Below are 4,869 nucleotides of genomic sequence, written 5' to 3'. Positions count from 1 at the left end.
AGGATAAGTGGTCATGTTTAAGTGATTGCTTCCCCTACATCCAAAATGTCTAGGATGAGAAGGTCTACAATAGCTCTGCTGAGTTTTTTGTAGTCCTGAACTTGAAAGCTTTATATGTCTCTCTCGAGGATGTGAGGAGAATGGTCCTGGAGGAAGGAGGTTCTTTATTACATAGTGACAGAAAGTTTAGTAACACTGCCACCAGCAGTAATGTGGAAACAGAAAATAACCAAATGCATCACTTAAAACTGTGAATATAAGCGTGCCACTTCAAGTGCAATTCATGACCAGCCATTCTGAGCCACCAGACAGAATGCATATCCCTCTGGTCAACTATCCTCTCAGGTAGCCAAGGAAATTTCAAGGCAGTGTGTTGAAGGTGCTGCTTTATTTCTTCTTGATGCATGTATTAGAATGCAAGACAGATATGCTGAAGGAAGAACTATTAACAAGATGGAGCCAAGGATTGTCAAAGTTGAATATTCCCAATTCTCTAAGTGGCAAAATTAAAATATTAAGAGATTAAGAAACTGCCCCTGGATGTAAGGATCATCTCCAGGATACTGTGAGAGAAACATGGGCCAAACACGAAGCTGAGGGTGTGACTATAAAATCTCTTAGGACTTCATAAAGAGCTAAGGCATTGTCTCAGAAAACCACTTGATCATACAGTGGGGCTTTTGTCTAATGGAATGAACCTCAATAAGTCATTACGTTCAAATTAAGGTTAATTTGTTACTCAGCATTAGATAACTAATTGTAGTATACTGTAAGAGTCATATTGTGGCTACAAGATTAATGATTGTCATGAGGCCCACGCAAACGTCTTGCATGGCTAACACTGTGTGTCACTTAGCAGTGTAATACAATGTAGCCCAGGGACTTCCAGGAAACCAAGTCACCTCAGCACAGACACAATTCTCAAAAACCTTGAAAGAAAGCTTACCCTTACAAGAATAGCTTAAACTCTCTTTATGAAAGAAACACCTGATAACTGATCTGGCCTGAAAACCTTCCCAGTCAGGCAATCATCTGACCCCTAACTGTATCCAGTTCATGCCACTAGGCTGCTCCTGCTATCTGTCTTGTAAAAGCACTGCATTAATAGCTTGAACATCAGATGGCCTCTAAGACTCATCTCTGACATCAATCAGACTGATGGGGAAAAGTTGCCCCTGGGGAAACTGATTAACTAGGACCATCCAAGAGCCCCAGACATGACTACTACACTATGTTGTTGAAATTTGGGTTATTTTTCATTGTTGTTTTGCATAACTAAATTTGAGTCCTGAGAATGCAAATCTGCAGCATTTTAATACCCCAAAGGAAAACACAAATTCGACCGGATCAAAACTGAATTTTCATTCTCTGTCTCATTGCATGGACAAATCATCCATCTTCTCAGTCACTATATAGTCCCTTCTTGCAGCTCTCAACTCCTAGCACACACACACACACACACACACACACACTCATACTCACACTTGCACTCAGTAACTGGATATAATAGATTCTGCCTCCTTAATGATGCCCTACTTTCATTCACATCTTAGTGAAATGCTTTTTGCCTGAATTATTGCAAACCTGACTGATCTGATGGCTTAGTTTCTCACAGATCTATCCACAATGTTACTAAAAGAGTGATTGTCCTAAAATGAAATTCAGGTTATAGCCCTTTCCTTTATAAAGAACTTTATTGGTTTTTGGGAGAAAGCTCAGACACAAGTCTTGCCATACTTTGATTCCTGACTATATTTCTGCTTTATCCTCCACAGCCTTCTCACACAGATCCTTTCCTCTGACCACACTAGTTTACAAAACACATAATGTTTTCTTTCTCTGTGCTTTTCATACATATGGTATACACAATGGAGGTCACTCTTTCTTTACTTCTCTCACTAGCTAATTCCTTTTCACAGTTTGAAACAGCACCAATATAATGTCCCTAACTTATGGGTGTGTCACATTAATCAAATTACTTAAAATTTCTGAGCCGTTATTTTCTTATAAGTGAATGGAGATTATAGTAGTATCTATATTCTGGGCTGGAAGGGAGGATTAAATGAGATATTAAAAGAGTTATTAAAAGAGATATTAAAAAACAGATATTAAAATGAGCATTAAAAGAGTTTATCAGAGTGTCCAGCATATCATTGTTTGTGTGTTTTCATAGCACCACATAAAGAAATTTCTTTTTAGAACACTGTGACTTTGTTTAAAGAGAAATGATGTCAGAATGTTAAGATCCTAGGATGCCATTTGGAAACTCAGATTCATACCTGTCACTTCAAATGCAAACAACACAATCGTTCTTCTCAACCAGCCATTTTGAGCCATTAGACAGAATGCAAATCCTCCGGTCAACTAAGTACTCTCAAGTATTATTATTTCCATATTTTTTCCTCTATGAACCTCCTTCCTAATTATTTTCAACACTCCTTTAGAAAACAATGTTTCATAAAAATAAATTTCACATTCCCATATTCCAAAAACACTCCCTCTACAATCTTGTCTTACACTCAAATCTTCCTCTTGCCCCAAAGCCTTTTGAAATGATGGGTGTTCATTTTCCCACAATGTGTTTATCAAAACATCACAAAGACAATATTTGCATTCTCCTCTTTCCCCTTTTCTGCGGCTACTTCTAGACCATTGCTTTTCTACATTTAGGAAAGTGAACAAACAGCAAAAAAACTCTTCAAAGTTCTGGACATTTCCTCACAACGTGCTGTGTCTTTTTGGATAGAGTCTGATCTCATTTTTTATGCTTTATCTTTTGTTATCGTTTTTAAAACACTACTAGCCTTTGTTTCTCTTTGGTGTGTTCCTGCTATTTGCTGTCATCTGCTAGTTTTTCCTCATGGTGAAGTGCTTACTTGAGTGTGTTTGTGATCTGGATTGTGACCTTATCTTCAGAGAATCTCGAGAATGTGTCTTCCTCCAGAGTTGTGTTATTTTTACATAACTATACAATTATCATAAAATTATTATAGAAAGTGGACATTATTACTTCTACAACATTGTTTCACAGCTTTGGCTTCCAGACCCTACAGAAAGAGTAAATTCAAATCTCAAAATCAAGGGCCAAAGGGAGAAGGCATGGATACAAATAACCAAGGAGACTCATTTCCCATCCTCACCCCAGGACAAAACAGACAAACCTCCATGTCATCCTCTCTGCTGTGTCAGAAAACCATGACTGAAAAATGCCTATCCTGACAGGCAGTTTGTTTCTGATACACCACTTGATTGAGGTTGTAGCCCTGGCTTTACGCAGAAGACTCAGAACTTCTATCTCAACATAACTTAAGGCTGAATATCCTCTTTCCAAAGGCATGTAAAAGCCAAGTCCTTGGCTACTAAGATTGAAAAATACCCCCAGGCAACTGCAAAATAAACTCTGACTGTTCTGGTTTTCATTTTCCTCTTGGTTTCTAACTTCCAAAGATTTCCTTATGTCTACATAGATGTGTGCTTATATGCATGTAGGCATTTATGTATGTATATATTCTTGCAAGTTCAGTTAGACATTTAAATGGACATTTGTTATATTGTATCCAGCAATACAGAAGGGTTTTCAGGTTTTCTAATCTGCCACATTGACAGAAATTGAAGTCTGCTTGTCTATTTCACCTATTTTTTTTTCTTTATGTTTTCTTCTTACTTCTAGTTTCAGCCTATTCAGAGCTTTGACTTTTCATGGTCCCTGCTAACAGCTACACTCTCTTTACCACATGAATACCATGCTTCATAGATTTCACTATTGACATGCCCAAGATAAAGGAAGGTTTGTCCTAGCTAATGACGATTATTTCCTGCTTAAAAAGAGCTTTGCATAGCAGGCCATCATTATAGGCCACTGGTCAGACTGTAGATTGGCTGCCCCAGTGTTAGCGACTCACAAGTGGGTTCAATTAGCTATGATCACAACAGTGTGGCCATTCGTCTACAAAATGAATGCTATCTCAGCAGACTCTTCAGTGAGGCAATTCTCTTATATAGTGACTATCATTATGAAAGTAACCATGAAACAAGATGGTGCCAAAAGTGAAGAAGGAAGCTCCTGCCTCTGCAAAGCAGAAGCCAAAGTGAAGGCTTTAAGGGCCAAGAAGGCAGTGTTGAAAGGTGTCCACAGCCACATACACACAAAAAAAGATCGCACGTCACCCACCTTCTGGCGGCCCAAGACACTGCGACTCCAGAGGCAGCACAAATATCCTCAGAAGAGCATTCCCAGGAGAAACAAGCTTGATCACTATGCTATCATCAAGTTTCTGCTGACCACTGAGTCTGCCACGGAGAAGACAGACAACAACACACTTGTGTTCATTGTGGATGCTAAAGCCAACAAGCACCAGATCAAACAGGCTGTGAAGAAGCTCTATGACATTGATGTGGCCGAGGTCAACACCCTGATTCAGCCTGATGGAGAGAAGAAGGCATACGTTCAACTGCCTCCTGATTACGATGCTTTGGATGTTGCCAACAAAATTGGGATCATCTAAACTGAATGCAGCTGGTTAATCCTAAATATATGTATATCTTTTCACTGTATACATGCCTCTCTGTCAATTTCTGGTTGGACTGAGAAGCCATATACAGGCACTGACATTGTAACAGGACTCGGGCAAGATTCCTGTTCTACTTATCCTTTTGAAACACTCACCCTGCCACTCCACCATGCTTGATCACTCCAGAGATCTTTGTGACTAGAGTTAGTGTCCCAGGAAAACCAGAATTCAGAACTTGCCTTTATGGTTGAAGGTAACAAGAAGCTTTACAATAACCCCTTCTTTTATCCCTGGAAGAGGCTGTGTGTGAAACCATTGCCCAGAGTTTGAAGAGCATTAGCATCCATTTCAGGGGAGT

At 39.3% G+C, this 4,869-nt stretch overlaps 1 pseudogene; it reads left to right on the top strand.

Annotated features, from left to right (window-relative positions):
- The first annotated feature begins 4,035 nt into the window (after positions 1-4,035).
- On the top strand, positions 4,036-4,505 carry LOC101128116 (large ribosomal subunit protein uL23-like; annotated as a pseudogene).
- The last annotated feature ends 364 nt before the right edge of the window (positions 4,506-4,869 follow it).

Source organism: Gorilla gorilla, chromosome 5 (assembly GCF_029281585.2).
Source record: "Gorilla gorilla gorilla isolate KB3781 chromosome 5, NHGRI_mGorGor1-v2.1_pri, whole genome shotgun sequence".
NCBI lineage: Eukaryota > Metazoa > Chordata > Mammalia > Primates > Hominidae > Gorilla > Gorilla gorilla.
Note: the sequence above shows the minus strand (reverse complement) of the source record. Positions and strands in the feature narration are given on the sequence as shown.